Source organism: Barbus barbus, assembly GCF_936440315.1.
Source record: "Barbus barbus genome assembly, chromosome: 32".
Classification (NCBI taxonomy): domain Eukaryota; kingdom Metazoa; phylum Chordata; class Actinopteri; order Cypriniformes; family Cyprinidae; genus Barbus; species Barbus barbus.
The window spans coordinates 2,924,813-2,951,431 of NC_136760.1; the positions used below are offsets into that span (position 1 = coordinate 2,924,813).

The 26,619-nt window shown below is 39.6% G+C and overlaps 1 pseudogene across 1 annotated transcript in view; it reads left to right on the top strand.

Annotated features, from left to right (window-relative positions):
* The window catches only part of LOC306852278 (dynein axonemal heavy chain 9-like), a 77,455-nt pseudogene extending 54,751 nt beyond the window's left edge, over positions 1-22,704 (top strand). Inside the window, exons 44-60 of the transcript in view lie at positions 736-979; positions 1,085-1,330; positions 1,710-1,830; positions 4,075-4,263; positions 6,180-6,425; positions 8,225-8,389; positions 8,699-8,839; positions 9,687-9,857; positions 9,933-10,055; positions 11,807-12,000; positions 12,608-12,756; positions 13,204-13,328; positions 16,758-16,982; positions 18,700-18,891; positions 20,766-20,897; positions 21,253-21,435; positions 22,633-22,704. The product of the transcript in view is annotated as a dynein axonemal heavy chain 9-like (transcript). The remainder of the gene's footprint in view (positions 1-735; positions 980-1,084; positions 1,331-1,709; positions 1,831-4,074; positions 4,264-6,179; positions 6,426-8,224; positions 8,390-8,698; positions 8,840-9,686; positions 9,858-9,932; positions 10,056-11,806; positions 12,001-12,607; positions 12,757-13,203; positions 13,329-16,757; positions 16,983-18,699; positions 18,892-20,765; positions 20,898-21,252; positions 21,436-22,632) is intronic.
* The last annotated feature ends 3,915 nt before the right edge of the window (positions 22,705-26,619 follow it).

Sequence of the window (26,619 nt, forward strand, 5' to 3'; positions counted from 1 at the left end):
TCTCTGTGAACAACGCTTCTTCACAATCGAATGATTGTCATTTATCAATTAAAACTTTGAGCGCTCATTTCTCTGATATTATCACTAATAGGATTTAACAATGAGTGTAGAACAAAAACAAATAGGCTGTTATTCAGAACAACTGCTGATGCAATTAGCTGATAACTGCAAGTTAATTAACTTCCTCAACAAACTTTAATAGGGAATAAATACAGCACATATAATATTATGATGCCAATTTATAAGAAGGTTCTATACGTTGCACATTAGTTAATGCATTAGGTATCATGAACAGTATTTTTACAGCATTTTAGTTCTTAGAATTGTTTAATATTTTATTAAATCCATATAAGCTGCAAATGCTCTGCATACACAACAGATTTGAGAGAATTCAGGGACTGGCTAAATATAAACATTACTATAAATTCCTTTGTCATTTAGGGTGCAACATAATTAATAAAATGTTGGAAATACATATGCAACTTATTTATTTTACAAACAGCTGTCATTTTCTTTGTTCTGTTGTTAAGAATCATCATGATTGTTCTTTGTTTTCATTACTTCTGTATATTTTTCTCAGGCAACAGCCCTGATTTTAAATGGAAACCTGTCATGGTGTTACTTATTCATGGTCTCTGATAAATTAGATGACAGACCATGTTTAAAGTAGTCACCACTATTAGTTTATATTTATATTACCTCATCCCAATACCCAGCTGTTTTTCTTTTTCTTAGGTGGATGATCTGAAGGCCAAGCTGGCGGCACAGGAAGTGGAGCTGAAGCTGAAGAACGAGAGCGCAGATAAACTGATCCAGGTTGTGGGTGTGGAGACTGAGAAGATGGCGTGGGAGAAGGCGGTGGCTGATGAAGAGGAGCAGAAAGTGGCCTGCATCGCTAAGGAGGTGACGCGCAAACAGAGAGACTAAAGCAGAACCTGCGCTCATAGCAACACATGAGGCTCTGAACACTCTCAACAAGGTCTGATTTCACCACACATGTGCATTATTGTTGATGGATTTATATATAATGTATATATAAGGTTTGCTGACTGCATGTATATCTTGGTTTGGCTCTTGTTTTCAGAACAATCTGACGGAACTGAAGTCTTTTGGTTCTCCTGTAGTTGCCGTGACAAAGGACCGCAGCTGGAAGGCTGCTAAAGTCATGATGGCTAAGGTGGACACCTTCCTCGATGCCTTGATCAATTTCAAAAAGGAAAACATCCACGAGAACTGTCTCAAAGCCATCCGGCCGTACCTAGAGGACCCAGAATTCAGGCCTGAGCTGATAGCAGCCAAATCCAACGCAGCGGCTGGCCTCTGCTCCTGGGTCAGTAGAGTTTTATACTGTTCTGACTGCTCTATTAACACTGGAGAACATGTGCAGATGAAGCAGCTACAAACACGAGTGAAAAGACAGAAATGTGACTGGATGAGGCAACATTTAAAACCTTTCATCTAAAATTGATCAAACTTTTATTAGTATGCGTAAAGCTTAAAAGGCCTCATATTAACAGTTTTTTTTATATATATATATTATGTTAATTTTACATTTTTTAAATGAATTTGTCACACCACGGTTCTATTTAAAATTAATTATTGAAGGCAAAAGGTGGAAAGTGTTAAAAAAAGTAAAACTTGAAAGATACATGACCTAAAATGTGCGTTTTGTCTTTTAACATCCTCTGTCCGTGTTCTTCTCCTGACAGCAACTTAATGAGAACTTGGCGAAAGCTGACGGTGAAGTTTGAGAAAGCCACAGCAGACAAGCTGCGGTGCCAACAGGAGGATGAGACCACGGCGCGCACCATCGCTCTCGCCAACCGCCTGGTGAGTCTCCAGCGCTGCACGCGTCACGTTACACGGAGAGCGGCTGGTTCTTGTCTTAATTAAGAAAAAAATAGATGAGCCAGCAAAACAGAAGAAAATTCAGAATAATAATTAAAATGCAGCAAACCTCCAGAATAAATAATTTATGCTGTCCGTTGAAGCGTGCAGCAATACTAAGTCAGCAGGAAATCACACAAACACGTGCAGCAGCGCTAGCTTTGCCTGAAGCGCACCGGCTGGGGTTATTCATTACAGCGAATGTTTGATCTGGTAATAATTGTGCGTTGTACAGCAGTGATCCGGCAGTGACCCGAATATGTGTGAGGGGTTTGCTGGTTACCAGGGGTTAAAGGTCAAGTGTCTCATTTCCACACCACTGTGGGCAGCAGACACAATCACGCAAATAATGCCGGTTTTCAGAATAGTTTGCTGCTGCTCAAGCAAAATCAAAATAATTACATACTGCACCTTTAAAGATCTACTGAGCTGAAATCTGAAAGGCTGCACTTCATAAAGCTGCATTAGTGCTGTTAACTTTGACAGTGGCACTGGTACTAGAAGTATTTATCGCGTTCGTTTTGCATTCACAGGTCTTGGTTAAAGCGTTATAAGATGTGAACCAAACCAACCAGCTATGAGGAGGATCACAACATTACAGACCGTGATTTGAAGAAGGAAAAGTATTTGAAAAATAGACAAAAAGACAAATGAACTACAATTCCAGAAAGCACTGCAACTGACAAAGTGCGAATGACATCAGATAAAAAATTATAGTGAAATATAAAACTATTCATTTAAATATATAACTACACATTTAAAGATTTTGCTAAGTATGAATAAATATTTACTTATTTTGAGAGCGAAGGGGACCAATTCATCATTAATTTTGCTTCATGAGAGTGGATGGAGCTAAAGTTCTCTTTTTTTGACACAGGTAGCTTGCTGCAAACTTTCTGATAGCTGGAATTTTCTGTACAGCATCATATATAATGTAGTTTTTCACAGTGAATCTTACTGTTGAAGGGATAGTTCACCCAAAAATTAAAATTTGATGTTTATCTGCTTACCTCCAGGGCATCCAAGATGTAGGTGACTTTGTTTCTACAGTAGAACACAAACAAAGATTTTTAACTCAAACCGTTGCTGTCTGTCAGTCATATAATGGCAGTCAATGGGAAGACTGCCACGGCTTCGTAACGATACATTGAGGTCTTAAGACATGAAACAATCGGTCTGTGCAAGAAACTGAACTGTATTTATATATATATATTTTTTTTTTACCACTGATCCACCGCAATGACATTTCATTGTTTCATGTTCATAACATCCGGTGCGTGATGGGTCAACGTGCTCTGGCATAGTAGATGTATCCGCAGAAGCGATCTGTTGCACGTATATGTCACTCGTTGTTTAGATCACTTCCGTGCATGCATCTACTATGCCAGAGCACGTTGACCCATCACGCGCCAGCTGTTGTGAATGCGCTCAGAACAGCTGGACATTGTGGTGGATCAGAAGTAAAAAATGATATACGGTCGTTTCTTGCACAGACCGATTGTTTTGTGTCTTAAGACCTCAATGTATCGTCATGAAGCCGTGGCAGTGGCAGCACGAGCTGCAAGGTTTCATTTGATTTTGGGGTTTTTTCAGCATCTTTCCTATTGCATAGCTGCTCACAAAGCAAACTCCCTCTTCCAAACCCAACTCCACCCAACTGAACCTATAATCTAATCTGAGTTTTGTTTCTTTCCGTATACAGTTCACTACATTGCAAGGATTCTCTATCATGTTTTTTTTTTTTTTTTTTTTTCTACAACTCATGTAATCGTGAATTGTAATTATGTATGCATATACTGGATCTGTTCTGTACCCCAGAGGAATTTGACTTGCTGCTCTTCCCGATCTGTCCAAGCATGGCTGTATGGTCAAGCATGTGGAGTTTTGCCGAGAACAGAACCATACCGCCAAAACTAACAGTATGCAATATAATTGTAATAAATATACTTTGATGAAAGCATTCTTGACTGAATTAATGTGAGCTGATGGATTCAACACAAGTGTAAACAATTGATTAATAACCTTAACATACCCTTATACCTTAATAGCCCACAACATATCGGTCTTTAGAGGTTTATCAAATTTTTGTTAAAAATCAGTTTCCCTATAGAGATTACTTAGAGCTTTTTTTTTTTTTTTGAGTGTTTTGAATGATATTGTCAGACTCATAGAGTTGTGTGTATTCAGGTTGGAGGTCTGGCTTCAGAGAACGTGCGCTGGGCAGAGGCGGTGAAGAGCTTCAGGCATCAGGAGAGCACTCTGTGTGGAGACGTGCTCCTCATCACTGCCTTCGTCTCCTATCTGGGCTATTTTACCAAACGTTACCGCCTGGAGCTGATGGACAACAGCTGGAGGCCAAACCTGAGCCAGCTCAAGGTCTGTCCCACCGGGAATGCGAAAAACTGATTTTAAAATGTTTAAGATTAACAGAGAAAGAGATTGTGTGTTTTATTAAGGCCAGTGTGGCTTTCACCTGAAATCTAAAGCATAAAGCAAAATAAAAAAACAGCATATGCTGGCTAGGTATGTTTTGAAGCCTGGCAGCTTTAAGCTGGTCCTAAGCAATTAGTAATATTCACGTCATAGTTCAGAAGCGGGCCGTTCCTCGGGCCTGTTTTAGGATTCTCCTTATCAATAACTGATGATGTCTAAAATATAAATATTTAAAAAATTGCCGCGCTGGTGGAAACCACATGAGTCCGTGCTGCCGCAACTGTCAAGAGCGGCTCGACGGTGTTTAGTGTCCTGCAGCAGCAGTGAGCCGTCAGCACAGCTGAAGAGTTCTGCTTCAAATACATGCAATAAAGCTTGCCGTAAAGCCCCAGCAATAGTAATTACCATGAATGTGTCCGGGGGAAATAGTAAGGATTCGCCATCTCCTCATTAGACGCACCTTTAGAGAGAAGTGCATCTTCACGGATAATGATTATATTAAAGAGTTTTTGTTTTTATTTATTTCATTAAGTAGTAATTTAAAGCTTTCTATAGATATATTTATCATGTCTGTGAGGCATGTATTCACTGTCTTTCGGTTCATTTTTGTGAAACGCTCCTGTTCAAGATAAAAGCACAACGTGTTGTTGATATTGTGAGTGCACGCAAATAAAAGTAGACCCTTTACAGTTCCGAATGATGCATTACTCTTACCTTTAAGAGCAAAAATTACGGCGCAAGTTGTTTCCATTGAAAAAAATTGCAATTGATTGCGCTGGTGCCTCCATGTCCTGCGCTTTAGCTTCTACTCTCTGCACAAACTACTGGATGCAGCACACATTTATCTAGGTTTAACGTTTAAACATTGTTATATGCTTGAACTGTTTTATTATATCTATAGATTTTATTTTAGGCACGTCATGATGATTTGAGAAATTGATCAAACATAAGCTATGATCAGCCTGCTGGTCTGCCGCTGGCCGCTTGGTCGTTACTTTAAGAAAGAAAAAACGTATTTAATGAACAAAAAATGCTCCAAACGTTTTTCTAAATGAACTTAATAAAAAAACAAAACGAAATCTAAACACTTTGCCATTACATACAAAACATGAGCCGTTTTGGGAGAAGGGAGGAACAAAAAGACGGGCTGGGGTCGGTAATTCAAGGCAATTAGTTCATATTTTACGAGGTGGCTAATTCATACAAATTCGTACGACCTCACTCATACGATTTGGTACAATTTGTCTAAACCCCAGTGACGGGTAGGTTTAGGGGCGGGGTTGGGTGTAGGTCATTCGTACAAATTCATACGAATTGGCAACTCGTAAAACAAAATCGTATGAATTTGTATGAGTGAGGTCGTATAAGCTGTCGGACACGGGCTGGGCTTGGGCCTCAGCGTCTCGGGCCAGGGCCCGACTATGGCCTATTTTGCATCCGATATCCCCTTTAAGATAAACGGATTTTTATTCGAAATTTTCTGACATGATATATTTAAATACGCAAATGAGGCATTATCTAATTAAATATGCACTGATTTGCATAAATGTCCAGAACATAAATCCGAACATTGGATAAAGCCAGGTTCATAATTCTCGTTTGATTTTGTTGATATGTAAAGGCTTTTCCAGAGAGAATTTTCTCTTTTTATTACTCCATAAATCAGAAATTACTGTCAATAGACAGAAAACAAAGACATTTTCACCTTGTTTTTAGGAGTAAAATGTTACATAAATCAGCATGAATGATATATGACCAAACCTTCAGAATATAGATAGAAATAAAACTAAAGTTTGCTGGATGTAAGAGAAAAATTTCTAAAGATACAGATTAGAATTGACATCTACAGACGCAAATAGATAAAGTGTCATAAAATAATGAGAGGATTCTGGTTTGTAATCCGCTACAGCTACATAAAGATCGGTGATAGGAGTGCGAGTACAACCCCAGTTTCCGTCTGATCCTTCACACCAAGCTGGCAAACCCTCACTACCAGCCGGAGCTCCAGGCTCAGTGTACGCTGGTCAACTTCACGGTGACACGGGACGGGCCAGCTGCTGGCGGCCATGGTCAGCATGGAGAGACCCGACCTGGAGGAGCTGACGTTAAGTCAGCCTCCTCTCAATCAGACACTCTCTGAGGAACATCACAGCCATATCAGATCGATCTCTCCACGCTTTATTGCGGGACGGTTAAGTAGATGGTATTTGACAGGTGTTTTGTAGCTTAATTGGATTCATCAGTTTCTGAGGTCTAGATTGGCTGAACTCAAAGATAATTAGTCATCATGCACTGACGGCCAGAACGGTCAATCATAGCGGTTCTGCACGCGTATTTGAGGCTCCAGAGCTCGACTCTGTCTTCTCACCTTTACTTACAAAAGGGTAATTGGTGCTTTTACTTTTTGCACTTCCATGTATATAATTAGCACACTTTCCCTGAGCAGTTTTTTTTAATGACTAGCACATACGCAAATGTAAATTAGTACATTGGCATAACATTACTGTAAGTAATTAGCTGCAGTGGTCAAGCAAGCATTTGTGCCACAGGCTTGAACTTCCCCATTAAGTTTCTCACTTTCCACAGTTTTTTTTTCTCGTTTTACTTCATTTCCTCTCTCTAAAGTGTCTGTCAGATGCTGAAGCTTTCATTTGAGAACAAATTACAACAAACTGGAGAAGTGTTTTTGAATAACTGACAGGAAGTGAATGCGGTTATTTTGAGATGCGCATTCCGTAAAATTGAAATGTTACTTAATGAAGCTTGATTAATTAGTGTTTCATAGCTGAGATCCTAAAGATGGGGAAACGCTACTGAACTCTCTTATCATCTTAATTAATATCGAATGTTGCAAGAAAAGCATGACAATCCCTCAGCACCTGCTTTAACGTGGAGGGAGACGAAGAGTTTTGCTCGCTGATCATTATACTCCGGTCAGTGTTTGCTGGATTTGTAATTAGATCTTATGCAACCACACCGCAGGGATGCGCTTTCTTATTTAGATGTTTTTTCGAGGGTTTGTTTTTAATCCCTGGCTTGTTTTACATCATGCAGTACCAACATAATTGCGCTGAGCAAACTTGTTCCGTTTTTTTTTTTTTTAATCCTATTATAGCGTGAGATCTGCACATCCTCCAAGTCCATTAGATGAAGTAAATGTCACTGTGATCGGTGGAGAGCCGCATCAGTCTCGTCTAATGAGCAGGACTGAAATCATCTGACCAACGTCACTTTGGTTACATAATTTTTTGGTTGCATAATTACTCAGCAGAGATTGTAAGCGTACCGAGTTTCTTCACAGTAAGTGTGGGGCTGCTAGTTAATTGTTTGTTATGCAGGTCTGGGTTAATTGGACGTACAAGATGCCAGTGGAACTGTAATCATTAATGAGTGACTCATTAGGACGGGATAGTTGAACATACTTGTTTTCCTCCTCTCTGATGAGGGGTTGTGTCTCTGAACCCAGCTGTTTTTCTCCAGCGCTGTTATTTGTAAAAGTCTCACAGAGGCTCTGGGGGTCACTGACGGAGCGACGTTATTATACTTGAGTTTTTTTTGCAGATTGACCTCTTCAGGGATGAGTTTTGTCTTGATGGTTCAATACTCACTCCAGCGATGACAGCTCTCTGATTTGAGATCATCAGCGAGAGTGCGTGCGTGTTTGTTTCACTATCCAAACGTGGGAAATGGATCCATCAGCATTGACAATCCCATCACACGCTAGCGGATGTGGTTTTTGATGTCCGTTAATCCGCGCAAAGACTAGCTTCTTTTCTCCTGCATATATTGATCTCTGCAGCTGTTCAGATGCTCTCTCATGTCCATGACTTTGCCCCTTGGCTCTTGTTTTCACCAATCTTCACACATCCTTCCACACATGTCTTTCTCTGTCTTTACTTTGTAGTCGAACCTCACAAAGCAGCAGAACGGCTTCAAAATCACTTTGAAAACTCTGGAGGACAACCTGCTCTCACGGCTCTCCTCCGTGTCCGGAAACTTCTTGGGAGACATTGAGTTGGTGGAGAACTTGGAGATAACCAAACGAACGGCAGCTGAGATTGAAGTCAAGGTGTGTTCTTGGGTTTTCAGCTACAGTAACATCTTCCCGGGTGTGATTTACAGTAATAAATGACAGCTGTGGTTGCCAGAATTTTGCTCTAAAAATACAGTACATTTTAAGTTTTACAGATCTTTTGTATGTGTATATATTGTGAAAACATGATGAATTGCTAATGAAATGCATTGTCAAACTATTTGTTGATATTTATATGAGTTATTAGTCACGAAAGTGCTGAAATTCAGCAGCATATTAACATACATACTAACACACATATTTACACATTAATAATGATCCTGATCTTGTTTTGCTGCGCTCCAGGTGAAAGAGGCTAAGGTGACGGAGGCTGAGATCAATGATGCGCGGGAACACTACCGTCTGGCGGCGGAACGCGGTTCGCTCCTATACTTCATCATGAACGACCTCAATAAAATCCATCCCATGTACCAGTTCTCTCTCAAGGTAGCGCCAGCCTGACCTGCACCGGCTCTTAAAAACCTGTTGTTTATTTCCCTGTGCTCCAGGATTTAGTTATTGTGTTTCTCTCCTGCTTTTATGAAGCTGTGTTTGTCCCATGCTAACACTACTATTTAGCCGTGATGAACTACAGCAGTTAATATAATGTTCTACAGACGCTCAGTGTATTACTACACTAGCTAATAACAGAGGGATCACTACAGCTACATTTATTATACTTTATTATGTTTTATATTTCGCGTATATATCGTTTGATCCGAACTGAATGTGATGAGATTTAGACTGTGTACCATGAAATAATACAAAAATAATATAGGCAACACGTCATCACTGGTTACAAGCAAAAGCAAACACGCTGCTTCCAGCATCTGTTCATTTAAAGAATCATTCAATAAGAATCACAAACTATCTATATATCTGACTCACGTATTGAGATGCAAGTTATCAATACTTAAGAGTATATTATTGTCAGACTTAAACCCAGAAGTATAAACATTTATTTTATTTTATTTTATTTTTCCCCTCTAACTGCAACACAGAATACTTTAGGAAACACTTTTTTTTAATATTCATAAGAAGAGCTTTGCAGACATAAATGGAGAGCAGATTATGAATGTATAGTTAATTTGTACGCTGGTTTTCTTGTGTTTTCAGTCATCATGCTGACAAGATACAATCCACAGCCATCAAAAAAATAATTGCCTTTTCCTTTGTGTACAAATTTATGCAGAGAAATCTTGATCTTCCCCAGAACTAGTTACAAAAGCAGAAGAGTATTAAATCAAGTTATTTCCTCCTGTAATGCGTGCGTTTGTGTGCTCCTCACGTCCAGGCCTTCAACGTTGTGTTTCAAAATGCCGTGCTAAAACCCGACCTGGACGAGACCTTGAAACAACGGGCCTTAAATCTGATCGACAGCATCACGTCGTTGGTGTTCCAGTACACCACCCGCGGGCTCTTTGAGTGTGACAAACTCACCTACACCGCCCAGCTGGCCTTCCAGGTGAGCCTCCGCTTCCTCACTAGACCCGAACATATGCCACGGCTCTTAAACACGTTTAATTTATCTCCACTTTAGGTCCTGCTCATGAATAAAGAGATCAATCCCCGCGAGCTGGACTTCCTGCTGCGCTACCCGGTGCAGCCAGGCGTGACGTCACCCGTCGACTTCCTCTCCAACCACTCCTGGGGAGGAATTAAAGTGAGTTACTCAGTGTAACGGTTTTAGTGAAGGACGTCAGCGTCTGTGCTGATCTTTGATTTGCTTTGCTCACGACTCTCTATTATTCATTTGTACGAAAGGATGAAAATGTGGCCACAGGGAGCAGAAGCATCATCATATCTCTGAACAAACTATCTGTCCTCATCATATCTTAATATAGCTTCATTTGGCTCCTCAAACACATTCACCAAATCTGCTTAAAAGCAAGATGAGCTTTAATGTCAGGAAAGCTGTTAGTTGAAGCTAACGTCAAGATGCTTTTATGCTGCTGCTTTTGATTTAGCTGAATAAATCACGATACACATTCATGGTATGAAAGCTCGGACATTCCACATGAGATCTTTGTGTTTTCAAATGTTTCATTTTTGGGGAAACTATTAATTTCTTATACGTCAACTATATACAGTAAATATTAGCTTAAATACTACACTACTACTACTAACAACAACAACTATGATTGTTAACAATAATGAATTATCATTATTGTTGCTGCTGTTATTATAATTATTAATAATATATGGTAATACTTTAGTTTAGGGACCAATTCTCACTATTAACTAGTTGCTTATTATCATGCACATTACTAGCATATTGTCTGTTTTTAGCACATAATAATGCCGAATTCGGCATGACCATATTTTAGATCCCTTAATCCTATTCTATACCTAAATTGAACAACTACATTACTAACTATTAATAAGCAGCAAATGTATATCTGTATATCTCTACATCATAGATGCTTTTAGGAATGAATAGTAATTATACAGAAACCCATCACTTAGTTTATTCTTTAAGTGCACTACTGTACATTTAGCAACTGCTGTCTCTTCTATTCTGTCTTGAAAACTTTTACCGCTTTCCGAACGACTAACTTCACCTTCAGTGCAAATCTTCAGGAGGTTTCCTGCTGTTCTCCAGCACATCGTCAGCGATGGGAATGTAAATCTGATCTCATTTAAGAGTCCATGAGTCCGTAATGTGCTCAAATCTGCAATTAAGATATAGTGTTTCCCATAAGCAAGGCTTTCTGGGATTATGAGACATCATCATTCTCCCGCCGCTTTCGGCACCTTCGGGTCGAGCCGAGACTCCGTATGAAAGAACGGCATATGTCACAGCGTTGTTCTTCCGAGAGGAGATAAATATAAGTGTGCAATAGGAAATCCTCTGTTCTGCTGCCTAAGCGCTTCTGAAAGTCTGCGTTATGAAGAAACACATTCATGTTTACTCAGCAGTTTATGCCTTAAAGACACTTTACTTTGTAGTTCGATTTGATTAGCGCGTTGACAATGTTGTATCTGAGCTCTTTATTCTGTCCAAGGCTTACATGTCTGTCATCATAACGTTTGATAAGATTGCACACCGTCCACTCAGCAACGTGCAAAATAATGCATACTAAATGAGTCATACTTGTATTATTGATGAAACGCATAGCTTAGAAAGTCCTGCGGCGTGACATGCTAAACTCCAGCGAAAGATTCTTTAAACAGCTTTTTGCTAATTATTTTATAATTATTATGCATGCAGCTTTTATGGCTTCATATTAATTCTGAGGCGACGTGACATTTGGACCATACTTATCATACGTGACAAGTCCATACTTTGCATCAAATGCCTTTTGAACCTTTTTCACTTCCGCTGGTTTTGTGTGGTATCTGTAATCAGTATTTCATCTCGTTAAGGATTTATTTAATAGAAAATGTGCTTATTTTATGGTGATGTTGTTTCAGGCTCTCAGTACAATGGAGGAGTTTCATAACCTGGACCGTGACATCGAAGGATCTGCTAAATGCTGGAAGAAGTTTTCAGAGTCCGAGTGTCCGGAGAAAGATAAGTTCCCTCAGGAGTGGAAGAACAAGACGTCGCTGCAGAGGCTGTGCATGATGAGAGCGCTATGGCCCGACAGAATGACCTACGCCGTCAGATCAGATGTCAGTCCGTCCTTCAGCATCACACCGTGGCGTTTTCAGACATGTTTTCCCAGGAGTGTGTGAATCAGAGTTTTTGCTCAGCTGCATTCATACATTTACTTCATTAACTGAAAAAATTGTTCCAAAAAAAAGTGTGAATCGACTCCTTGAGTAGAGAGTACAGAGTTGCGGCTCAAAAATTCGATGAAGCTCTGATGGATTCGGTTCATTTAGTCAGACTGATTCAAATCAATAAGAATCATTTGTTCATAAATCAGATCTGAGTCGAATCTGTCCTAGAATCATCTGACAGCCTAGTCAACGGATAGTATTTTTTTTCGACATTATCTTTATATTTGCTCATTACCCCTTTATAGATTTAGTAGTTCTGTGTTTCTACAGTCCACGATGCTTGACCTTTAGAGAGACACAGTCAGAGTTAATATAACAAGACAGCACAGGCAGGTGTCTAAAACAATCAGTTTCCACAGATGCCCTGTATGAGTCCATTCCTGACTTTGTGCTCTTTATTATGGTTCGGAAGTGCATCATTATTACAGTGTGATCATAATGAGTTCATCAGTTTGCAAAAAGTCAAATCCCGATTCTTTCACCCTTCAGAGATTTTGTTGAGGAGAAGCTGGGCAGTAAGTATATGATGGGGCGCTCTCTGGACTTTGCCGTGTCATATGAGGAGTCTGAAGCCGCCACACCCATGTTCTTCATCCTGTCCCCTGGAATCGACCCGCTGAAGGACGTGGAGAAACACGGTACAGATGCGTGTGGTCTCGAAATGAAGACAATTTACATCATTTCACCAAAATGCTGCAGTAATCGCATGTGATTTTAAAGCTAAGGTGTAATTTTGGCATTTTCCAAATGTAATTTTGTTATTTTCAAAATGACCCTGTTAAGATCAGCAGATACCTACAGTCCAGACCAATACATTCTGTGTATTTGCTTTTTTAAAGTAAACTTAATGTGTTTGAGAGAGTCTGTCAGTGTAAGCAGGCTGATTATTGTGTCCAAATTTTTCCTCAAAGGCCGATTTGAAGGTTTATTGATAGTCTTGCTCTGTCTGTCCATGAACGACTGAGTGTGAGGGATCAGATCAAACGCGACTAATCAGATCACACACCAATTACTGACCGCGCACAGAACACCTCACACGACTTCAGATCTGACTGCCTGTTTTGTCCTTTAATAACATCCTTCAGGAAGAAAACTGGGATATACGTTCGACAACAGAAATTTCCACGTTTCGCTGGGCCAGGGGCAGGAGGTGGTGGCAGAACAGGCTCTGGATCTGGCTGCGAAAGAGGGGCACTGGGTCATTTTACAGGTAAAACACACGACAAACTACAGTAAAACTATCTCAAGTTCTTCCTCAGGTCATTATTAAAACACGTGAAGAGCATCATAACCGGACACACAGGTCTGGAGCCAGTTCAGTTGTCTGGATCAAAAAACTTAAACTATAAAAACATTTTCATTACTTGAAATAAAATAAATATCTAAAATTAAAAATGCCCCCACTGTCCAATAAAAACGTACAATATGTACAGTACAATTATATTTCATATTATTTACATTTATTTTGAGTGAGATACCTCTTATTTACACTCCCTTGGATAATTGTGTGTATAGCAAAATATCTACACATATAATGTCCGTTTTCTTGTTTGTCTGTTATTTATATGAAGTTCCAAATGTAGGTTCGGGAGGAGCCTAATCATTCAGTCCTGTCAGTCATCGCTACGAGTGTATATAAGCAGCAGTCACTGCACTGCTCCAGCAACAATTCTTCCGGCATCCCCTTCTCCTCCTCTATGTCCTTCATTTCTCCATCACATATGTAAAAAAAAAAAAAAAAGGAGTTCTAACTCGGAGCTTCAGCCGAGCCTTGGGTTCGAGCCTCCTTCGAGGACAGCAAGTCAAGTTTGTTTATTATCTAGCAGAACTGAATAGGGCTGTGTATTGGCAAGAATCTGGCGATACAATACCATCACGATACAGGGGTTGCGATACGATATATTGCGATACTGTAAGCAAGGCGATTCATTACCACAAAAGCCCAAATGACTCCACACTTCAAGCTTTGTACACCGAAACGAGAGCTGGAACAATTCTTTCATCCTCCATTACTGGCAGCGAACTATATTAACGCTAACATTAGTGACGTGCCCTAGTGCTAGTATTTCCTGTCACTGTTTAAATTGAGAGATGAAGACTGCTCTCTAGTGGTTGGGATATGAACTCAAAACGAAAAACTTACTGCCGTGAATCCTGTATGATTTTTATTTTTTAAATATCGATATTCCGTTTTTGAGAATCGATACAGTATCACCAAACAAAATATTGCGATACGTGTATCAATATTTTCTTACACCCTTAGAACTGAATGGGCACTGGAAGCTCAAGACAGATTCCTTGTCAGTGTAAGCATAGATGGTAATAAGTCTAAGTCGTATTCTAATTCTAATATGATTCTGATTCTAAATCTTTAAAATGAATATGAAAAAGCAAAGTACAGAAATAAAAACTAATTATAAATATTGAACATTTTTCATGATAATCACTAAAATAACACTGGCCTGGATGGCAGTAGTGGAGTGATGCTGTACAGTTACAGTAAAATATACCAGATTGTGATAACCTGCTGCATCGTTCAACCTGACACTGTTCACATTGCATTCAGCAGTTTCCTGATGTGCATCATTCTTTAGTGAATCGTCGTGTACTTTCCCCCTAAATGTTTAAACCAGTGCGGTATGACGGTAGCGTGTCTCAGATGAAGAATGCTGCTTGTGCATTAGCACTTAACTGGTAAAGCAAATGTCTGGACAGCGTGTGCCTCCCGGCTGATTAATGGCCTGTTGTGCTGTGCTGGGAGAGAGAAATGCCCCATACTCATGCCACTGCCGCCGCCGGCCCACAGAGGCAAACAGCCCCACTCCGATAATGAGTCCATTAGAGCGCCGCCATTCAATCCCAATGTCACTGTGAAGGCAGCGACCGCTCGGCCACTGCTGCTCATTACACATATTAGTCTGGACGGCATCCAACAGCCACCCAAATGTACAAATTGGCCATATGGACACGGTTTGATTAAAAAACACAAACGTGATCAATATGTCAAGAAAACGAGGAGGGCGGTGGTCTGAAATCAGATGCTTGCGATATGGATGCCTCTCATCTAGATAAACATGCTGCATCATTGAACGCACAGGAACGAGGCTCCTGCGCAGAATCACAATGACTTTTATTGACGGGGATGAAACGGCAGCAGAATGTGAACAGCTTTACTCAAAATCCTTGAGCTGATCCGCCGCCCGCTGCGCTGATCAGAAATGCGCTATTTAATTGGCTAAATCGATGGATCCATAGATTCCCATCTCCGTATGGCCTTCCCACAATCTTCATCGGTCGTCTCATCTCTTGTTTCAGTCCACTTATGAATTCAGACCTGGGCTGGGAGACGGTGGGTCAATGGAAAGTTCCCCTCCAGTGAAGGTTAATTATATTGCAGCACACGGGATCCCGGCCAGCAGAAATGCAGAAATCCACTCACTGTAGAGGCAATCAATCGCTAATACTAGAGCAGAAAATCCTCAGTCCTGGGAGTCAAGTGGCTTACAGTCCCCCTCCTGCTAGAAATGTACGCTTTTAGATACACAATGAGTAGAGACCTGGAGAGCAAGGTGAATTCTCTCAGGGACGACTATTACTTGAAAAGCGGCTACCAGGATAGTGTTTAACTTTAATGGCTTTTCTGGAAGGAATATGCTGCATTCAGCCAGCCGTTATCAGGCTTTACGGGCAGATTCAGCAGGAAAGACCAGACAAGTTACAACAGACATGCTGTAGAAGGGAACAAATCCTTTGGAATAATGAAATTATGACTCATGGTGATGTACAGTCACATCAGTAATGCATTTTTAATGCTCCTTTTTCAGTACAAATTTTAGGATGAACATTATAAGTGGAGTGAATTAAAATGAACGTCAGAATGCCATGTATTCAGTGACAATCAAATCACCTCCTAAAGAAACCACAAAACACATGAAGGCGTCTTAGTATTTTACACATTGGATGTGCCTGAGAAATCGCCTGCTTTTTCAGTTTTCAGACGCAGCCAACGACAAAAATCTCACCTGGGATAGATAGTAAAAACTGCAGATGGCTCTGAAGCTTTTAGCTGCTGTTTCGTCTCAGAGAGACATTACATCTGTCTGTGCCCTGGAGAAAGAAAGCCTTCATTTGTGTTGACAAGCTAAAAGTTAAAGCGGCACTTTGTTTTGTGGAGGCTTTCAGCTCATCCTTGGTACTTTCAAGTCATTACCAGCCAATTGCAATATTGATATCATTTAGAGGTTTATTTTCTTTCATTTAAATCTTTCTGTGAATCAATAGCGCTGTTATAGTGATTTTAACACTGTGACAGTTCATTCAGCACAATGTTATATTCTACAGATAACAGCATTAAGTAGGGTAATCGTTTGTGCTCCTGCATTATCAGTCATTGTTTTTTTCATAGTTGTTTTTGTAACCAGTTTCTCTTTTATGCATTAGGTTTTTAACAAAATGCAAAACATTGTAGTTTAGAGCTTAAGAACGTATAAGACATGTAAGACACAATACTTTACATGTATAGAAAAAAAGATATTTACATCCCATGTACATAAGCCATACTGACAAATAACAGCACGATAATGCTTCAGGGAATTGCTTGTTGTTTAAATTACTTATTGTTGGCTGTTTTCTAAGCTAGAATATCCACTTGGTGGCTAAATGGCTGGGAACGCTGGAGAAGAAGCTGGAGCAGCATGCAGAAGGAAGCCACCAGAACTTCAGGGTGTTCAACAGTGCGAAGCCGTCCTCCTCGGCTGATGGCCACATCATCCCACAGGGCATCCTGGAGAACTCCAAAATCACCAATGAGCCGCCGATGGGCATGCATGCAAATCTGCACAAAGCCCTGGACAACTTCAACCAGGTAGAGCGACCCGTACACGTTGGATAAATAATACTGAATGTTCTTGGTTATGTTATTGCTTATGCATACTGAACTGACTGAGCTGAAGTACATACAGTGTAGGTATAGTCACATACCACTACAAACCTATCGTTTTCTGTTCCACAAAAGGTTACTTTATTTTTATTACTCTATTTTCAGATTATGAATTGAAACACAGATCCTGTTTTGTCATATATAGTTTGTCATATATAGGCTTCGTAGTTTCCACTGGAGAGGACACTCCAGCGTCGCCACAAGGTGGCGGCATGGAAACTACACCATCGTCTCACGTAGACGGAAGGATGCCGACGATGTGATCTATCTATCATACTGTAAATAATATATATATATATATATATATTTAGAGAGAAATGAAGTGAGAGAGAGAATTGATTTTTTTGAGAATTGAGTTCATTTTTTTCACACTCGTTTGTAGTGCAAACAGTTTTTCCATTTGCTGCACATTGTTATTCTCCTCATTATTTACCCGGAAGTCTCACCCATAGGCTTATTGCCGCGTTGAAGAAAAAGTTGGATAGAGTAATTTGCAATAGCTTCGAACTTGTCTCAACCAATTAGAATCAAGGACCGGAACTATCTGTTTTATAAGTGTCATTTTATTAACCCATGCCATGATTTCTGTAAAGTCCCATGAATCCAAATTGTGCTGTTTTGTTTATCTTGGATCTGGTTAATAAATAATGGCCATTTGAGGGGCCGTTTTGCTTGCTATGTGAGAATCTCTGTTTGCGGTGCTTCTGCTAATTAAAATTCTGCATGTGTTATCAACGAACCCGATCCGTGGCGTGACTTTCAAGCTCACTCTAGGCCGATTTAGTGTGCCGATGACTATCTGCCAGATCAGTGCTGTAGCAACTCTCGTACTGTAGATTTCTAGGAGGGTTCCTCCGCCGAACAAGTCACATTCTAGTCATGTACGCACCTCGAAAGTAAATCAATGGCAGAGAAAAAGGCCTAAATAGCTCTCAAACTCTAGTAAGCAGCAGTAATCCAGAAAATGACAGCTACTTTCATATTGACCTTTTTAGCTGTTCTGGCAAAGAGCAGAGTCAATTGCTTCATGTTGGCGTTGTCAAATTCAGGGCTAATGGAAATGATTTTTAACTCTTCATGATTGGTTTGATTGTGACGAGCCATTAAATGTAGCAATGGAGATCATAAACTCATTCTGTAGAGCGTGTGCATGTACAGTGCACTCAGATCGCTGGTGTCACGTGCAGAATGTTAATGGATCAGAGCTTCAACTCCTCCAAAGTCAGCCGAACCAGCACAGTGACATATAAGAGCTCACACTACTGGAGACATATTCATAAGCAGAGGATATTTAACTGCATTATTGGGTTTCTTGTGCAAACAAACGAATCCCATGAGGTGGAGATGCCATGTGGACGTCAACCACACACACACACACACACACACTGATTGAAGTTGTTTCAAATAATGAGCCCGGCGATGAAAGCTCTGACAAGCAGTGACAATTAAAAAGGAATCTCAGCTCCTAAATATATTGGAATGGAGTCATTCTTTTGTCTGTCCTAATGCCTGGTGTCCACTGGGAACGCTGACAATAAAAGAACAAAGCAAAGGTTTTTACTTTCAACGCTTTCTCTTTGTTCTCCGGTCGGAGCTTGTTGGCAGAATGTGACGCGTGATACCCATGTGTCCTAATTGACAGGATACTCTGGAGATGTGCGTCCGCGAGAACGAGTTCAAAAGCATTCTCTTCGCCCTGTGCTACTTCCACGCGGTGGTGGCGGAGCGGAAGAAGTTCGGCCCTCAGGGCTGGAACAGGAGTTACCCGTTCTACACCGGGGACCTGACCATCTCCATCAACGTGCTCTACAACTATCTGGAGGCCAACACCAAGGTGAGAGGAGCAGAGTTTATTTATGTGAGTGTGCTTATTGAACTAGGGAGAGTGAAACGCCTGCTGACATACGCTGTGTTAAAAGAGACTGATGTGGGTCTGGAGCGTGCGTAATTACTCACCCACACACAACAACCTGCTCCCAATTTAATATTCATGCCCTTCATTGCACCCAGCAATTAAGCATCACTGCTTGCTTTTATGGCAAAAACCCAGTGCTAAAGAGCTATGGACTCGAACTAGATCGCCATTTCCTGAAGGAAATAGCAGTGCGAGGCAGCAGAGCAGTGTTAGATACATTTGGTTCAGTGTAATGATGCGTTAAAGCCACTGTCATGATTCTCAGCAAGTGTCATGTTTCACTCGAGTGCTGCGTATAACTAGCTATAAATGCCTTAAATATATGCTAGGACAACACCAATCACAAAACACCAATAACAGGCGTAATTCAGTATGCAAATGTAGCTGTTGGTTACATTTTGATTAATGAGTAATCTATTGTCAATGGGAGGTTTTCAAACCTTTAAAGAGGTAGTTCGCCCAAAAATTCTAAATGAGCAAGCATATCCAGCCTTATGTTTTACATAGACTGAAAGTCAATAGTAGTTCATACTGCCAAGATCCAAAATGGACAAATAAATTCACTAAATAGACTTGTGCGCTATATTCCAACAGCAGGGGATCATCAGTGAACTATGACTTAAATTTCCATCTGGGTTCAGAAGGCTTGGAATATAGTGTGCAGTCATATAGACTGATTGTGTGGTCTTTTTTAGGAGTATAAACAGTGTTGGGGAACATTCCTTTTAAAAATAAAGCGTTACAATATTGCGTTATTCCATCGAAAAGTAACTGTATTACTTTGTTTCTTTTTATGGAAAGTAATGCATTGTGTTACTTTTGCATTACTTTTTGTCGTGGGCTGGGCTTGCTTATTTGTTTTTTAATAACAAAAAAACATTAAAAATTATATTTTTGGCAACTGTAAAGGCCCTTTTACACCAAAAGTGAAATTAATAAACCTCAGGCTGAAGAAAGTGCATCTGCAACTCAACACGGGACATGAAAACAAAGTACCTAGCATTACATTTTTGAAAAAGTAACTGTTGTTTTGTTGTAAATATAAAAGTAGTGCATTATTTTACTAGTTACTTGAAAAACGTAACCTGATTACGTAACTCGCATTACTTGTTATGTGTTACTGCCAATAACATGTTTTATATATATATATATATGAGTATAAATCACCATCTAGATTATATTGAAAACAGAAGCTCAAACATTCTAGATCTTGTTTAGTGTTTCACAAAAGGAGGCAAATCACTTGGAAAAACCCCAAGCAGAACGTATGAATACAGCGCTTTGTGCACTTTAATTATGCACATTTTGTTATGAGACTTTTTAGTAATTCAAAAACCACATTTGGAAGCTCTCATTGCAACAGGCCAGTGACTGTCGTTCACCAGCAAACAGACACAGGGTTGAATATGTAATGAGCTGCTGTTCTTTCCTGCTCCTCTGACGCATTTCAGCTTTGCTCTCCAATCGTTTTGCCCACACTCCATCTCTGCAGGTCACAGCGCTCGCATTAACCTCCTCTCACCTGGGAACGGCTTCATCTGGCTCTGGCGCCGTGCCGTCACACACCCACATTAGCTTAATCACATTACTCAGAGTCGCCGTTCAAACACGGCCGTAACACTCATCCGCAGGGGCCGCAGAGCATGACGTTCAACACACGCTAAAGAATGAATGAGTCTCATATACCTCAAACACACTCTGGGGAGCAGTGAAACACCTCAGAAGAGCCGCTTAGTTCTTTCAGAGCTGTGGTTTAGACTAGTACAGGTTTAAACTCTCATCTCTTCATCTAGGTGCCCTATGATGACCTGCGCTATCTCTTTGGTGAGATCATGTATGGGGGTCACATCACTGATGACTGGGACCACAGGCTGTGCCGCACATATCTGGAGGAGTTCATCAAGCTGTGCTCAGAGAAGAGATCTGTCCCTTAGCAGTAATACCTTCATCAATAACATGATTGGACTTATTAGATGATTGCATTGCCTGCAGGCTAATTGAATACTTGGTTCATCCTGCAAAAGATAATTTCCTCTGTGTGCAGTGTTCTGATTTACCAATAATGTATCCTCAGTAAATTAGTCAGCCAAGAAAGATAAATCTTTATACTAATGAAAAAAAATTACTGACATTTACTAATTACCAACCTGTATCATTTTGCTGTAAAATCATTATATTTGAATCAATGGACGAAAAAGTGGCATACTTTAAGGGAGTGATTTGAGTGTTCAGCGTTATGGATTGATGAGAGCAGTTTCTGACGTGTGTTTGTGTGTCCAGGTGAAAGCTGCACTTGATGAGCTCCTTGAGAAGCTTCTGGAGGAGTTCAACATGGCGGAGTTGATGGGGAAGGTGGAGGAGAGGACGCCGTATATCGTTGTGGCGTTCCAGGAGTGTGAGCGCATGAATTTCCTGACACAAGGGATCAAACGCTCTCTAAAAGAGCTCAATCTAGGCCTGAAGGTTAGACACACACACACACACAGAGACACCTGTAACTGAATGGCTTGCTGTTGTACTGAGTTTCTAACCCCTTTTGTCTGCTGCTGTACGGATCTCATCACCACATCAAATGCTGATCAGGTGGCTGAATATTTTTTATGCCATATTATTAAAATCTGATATGCAGTCAGTTATTGCTTTCTTCGCACACCTGCTAGAATGACACATCATTCTCTTTCCTGGTGCTTGGTAACGGCAGAAATTAAATCACTAGCATGCCGGCGAGAGAGTCATGTTGCTCTTTTCAGACCTATTTTAACTGCATGAAATCCCTGAATGATGGTAATCCTTATAAAGAAAAGACAACTATTAACTAACGCAGGATTCTGGCCTTGGCAGATTTAAGAGGGAGTCACTGAGATGATTTCCATTACTGTGGATCACCTACTGAAACAACTGAAGCCCTTTATTGTGTCGTTCTGAGACACAACATGGAAAAAAAATCTAAATTATTCACTTATTCCTGGATGTGTTTGGAGCCACGTTGCATTGTGGGAAATATTATGCTATGAAAACAAAAGAATTAAAAGACGGCAGTGTGACACTGAGATTGAGAGAGTATACTGATTTTAAATGCATCTTTGTTTTTGCTTCATATATATTCATATTCAGCTGTGACTTTTCCTTTAAAAAACAATTATGCTATATGGAGTGTGAAAAAAACATGCTTTTTAGTCTGTCATTTAAAGGGCTCATGTCGTGAAGAATCGCATTTAAATTCTTAAATTCAAAGTAAAAAGAAAATGCAATTTAAAAAAAAAGCCTCAAAATCGACTCTCAAAAGTCGTTTTGTTTACATTAGCACTGAACATTTTCAAGATGCCTGTTGATTTATTCTGTCCACTTATGACTGAAACTGTGACTGTTTTAGCCACAAAAAACACTTCATCTCAGGACCTCAAAAAATGATTATATATTACCTCATTTAAAGTTTTTTCTTCAGCTGAATCATTGTACAGACCTGCACCTGTTTTATCCACTTTAAATGACAAAAACTAGACGTTCTTTCATTTTTTTTATTACTAATCATTTTATTTGTTATTTAGGATTTCGATTTTAAACTGAACATTTAAAACAAATACATATACATGTTCTCACTTGAATCCGAAATGATCAAGCCGCACTGTTTCTAAGCTGACCCATATGTGTCTCTCTCAGGGCGAGCTCACAATGACCAACGACATGGAGAATCTCCAGGACGCCATCTACCTGGATAATTATTCGTATTAGAAATATTACAAAAAAAACTTTTTTAGACTACATTCACGTATTCTAAACATAGATTTTCTTGTCTGATTCATGAAAATGTGTATAATGTGGAAAAATATATACTTAAATAGGTAGGTCAATAGATACATTTTAGTTAATTAATTACTTATTTAAATGACACAGCTATCCTGTCCATATTTCTGTGTCAATATTTCTATGGCTGCGTGTTCTAGAAGCAGGCACATTCATTTCATCTCTTTTCTCTTTCTCTGGAGGTCAGGTGAAGTAAGCAGTGACACAGCGAGCTCCTCTATGCACAGATGAATCGTTCATGAATATTTTAGTGCATCTGTAAGATTTACTGGCTTAAATTCACACTGACTACATTGTCATGAAAAATTAAACAGGAGTTTTAAACACTGACCAGCATTTCTGATGAATGAGGCAGGGGTTTCTGCTCATTTAAATCCAAATGAAAACGAACATTGGACTGATTTTATTCCCCGGCCTTTGAAGAACCCTAGAGGAGCATCGACATGTAGAGCATCACCTGAGATTCTCCAGCTGAGACTATAATGGCACCAGCTGGATATTAACCAGCATTGTTTGCTTAATTGATTTGGTTAAATGAGTTGATTCTGAGAGCTGTCACTTTAACACTCGCTCACACAGATCTGCAGAAACACACACACATGCTTCAGCACAGACCTACAACAAAGAGTCTGCTCGCACCATTAGCGCTCTAATGAATGGAAATGCATGCGGCTTTCTGGTAATGTCTCTAAAAACCAGTTTTAATTACGCACAGGAAGATTTTAATCACTGCGCGCCTCCACTGTTTTCCGCCGTAGACTTCGTTGAACTTCAACTTAGATTCAGGATGCCTTTTGCCCTTTGGGAAAAGCTACTCTAGCTTATCCGAGTGTGAAAGCATATAAGCGGAGATGGAGGATCTGGCCTCATTTATATGAATGAGATTTAACACCTATTGCGACGACATCAAACACCTATACATGATGGCCTATATACATAATATTATTCTTATCGTATAGTTATCATATGGCTTATTTCTGAAGATATCCTCTTAGCTGATGAATTAGTGTAATCAGCTTAGAGAGTTTTAAAGAGACGTGACCTTAAGTTTTCAGGCCCTGTAGAAGATCTAACACGAGTTCCTCTAAACCTGTGCTAGATGTGCAAGGACACTTTCAGTGGTTTACTGACTTCATTTATTCAAAGAGTCATAAAACTATCAGTATTTAAAAGCACAATAAACTTTTACTGCAGTGGCGCGACAATTAGAGTGAAATCATAAACAGCGTCCTCTGTGGAGCACTGCAATGTCAACATTATTTGCATTTGTCCCTTTAATACTTGCAATCTTTGGTCTGTTGCTTGTAGAACAGAAGAGGATTAATGAATTCATGAACTATCCGATGAAATGTCCCACATCTGAACTCCTGAACGTTTCCCTGTTCTGAAAGACTGTGGTGTTACTGCAAGAATTTTCAGTTTAGTGAAGGACAATTCAAACTTTCAAGATAATTCTGTAATACTGCCACCACCAACAGAAACTCAGTTCAGTTCAATTGGTGTTTTTTTTTTTTTCCCCCTCTGCAAACATGGAGCCTCTTTTTAATAATTTTCATTAATAAAGTAAGTAATAAACATTATGAAATGCATTCCAGAATCTGATTTGATGAGCCACATTTAAAGTATTATTTGACCAATTTTCTATATGAATTAAATTACTAATTCTGATTATTTTTGTCAAGAAATGTATCTATTGCTATTATCAATAAATAAACCTATTAGTGCATTTTATCATCAAACACACCTTTTCTGTGATGAAATCATAATCATATAAAGGATAGTTCACCCAAAAATTAAAATTCTGTCATTAATTACTCACGGGTTTGGAATGACATGAGGGTAAGTCCTTCGTTCATCTTTGGAACACAAATGATGATATTTTCTGACCCTTCCATAGACAGCAATGCAGCTACCAAGACCAACAATTTCTTTTTTTAGTAAATTAAACATTTTAATGATGCCTTTACTACTTTTATGAGCCTTGAACATGGTAGTTCCATTGCTCTTAATGGAGGGTCAGAAAGCTCTCGAATTTCATCAAAACGTCTTAATTTAACAAAGGTCTTACGGGTTTGGAATGACATGAGGGTGAGTAATTAATGACATAATTTTAATTCTTGGGTGAACTATCCCTTTTAAGTTAATTCAAAAAGCAGTTTCACTCAGTTATACGTCACATTTCATGCTGGTATTTAAAAGATCTGTACTTCATATAAATACAAATATGAATATACAGCATATGATATTATAAGTGCATGAATAGCATATTTTGTATTGAAATAATATAATGTATGCCATTATATTATGAACCTCATACAATGCAATATGTTTAATTGGTGATTTATAATGTTTGTGTTTTAGGCTGGCATAATGGTGGATGCCCGTCTAAAGGAGCTCACGCCCACAATGCCGGTGATTTTCATCAAAGCCATTCCTGTGGACAAACAGGAGAACCGTAGCCTGTACCAGTGTCCCATCTATAAGACCCGACAACGTGGACCCACATACGTCTGGACCTTCAACCTGAAGACCAAAGAGAAACCGTCCAAATGGACCGTCGCTGGAGTCGCTCTGCTGCTTCAGATATAAACTACCTGCTCGCATTTCACTGATGACTTATTCGCTACCAATAACACCAAAACACGTGATTTCATGGCATAGCACCTTTTTTAGAACATAGTATATTCATATTTTTTGTGTGCCGTTAGGAAAACGCAAGTTCCATTGCAAACATTTGCACAAGCATGACGTGCCATGCAGTTAAATGAAAAGCACTTTGATGTTTCATATTTGTTCAGTGTATTTTTCTTTCACAGATTTGTGTGACTCTGCTCTACTTCTGTTCTCTTGAGTTGAAAACAGAACTGAGATTTGTAGGCTTCCTATCACATTCAAACATCTCACCCTGAGAAACCGTGGCATCGGTCTGAAGAAAGTGCAACACCTCAGTGAATCCACCGCCACGGCAGCGATGAGCCTCCAGGGTCACTTATAACTGTTATTGAGAAAACTTAACAACACAGAGACAGCTATGAAACAGGGCCACAGGGAAACAGAATATGTGGAGAAAAGCAATAAATCCATCCAGAATCCAATTACAAAGCACCGGGAAACGGAGCTTCATGTGACACAGCTTCTGCTGTGCTCTTTATATTCATTTCTCTCGTGTCCCGGCGTAAGGGATAGGAGACAAACACGTTAAAGAAATAAATATGAAACCGACACGAAATGTAAGGGAACCGTCTTCATTTGTTTGTGTTCACATCGGTTAAATATGATTAATGTGCTGCTTGTTTATTCCTTCCAGCACGGCAGTAAAGACTGCACTTTGTTCTCTGAATTTTACATTTGCATTTTTTGAAGCGAATATCAGCACTTGTAAGGCATCAAAAGAGATGCGAGGAGTTTAAGGTGAGGTTTCAGGCTTTGGTTCTGCATCAGTGAAAACCCACATCAGAGAAGCTTTACATGTGTCAGGAGTTAGAGAGACAATGATTTCCGTGAACGCTTGCAAAAAGTAAGTATGTGAAGATTTGGATGTGCTTAGATTTCTGAACAAATTGGTCATAAAATTTGATCTGATCTTCAGAAAAATCACAACCAAACGTTTTCATGTATTGTTTGAGCGTACCATGAGAAACATAATGTGAATCCTGAGGGGAATGACTTCAAAACAGTCCAATCAAAGAGATGCTGTTCACAAATGTTAATGTGAATCATGCCTCAAACAAAAGACATTTGCATTTACATTTGGACGTTTCAAATATGCTTACAATGAAAGAGCTTGCGGTGCACATTTCAGATCGCTTAAGCTTAATATTGACTTGCATAAAGATGGAAAGT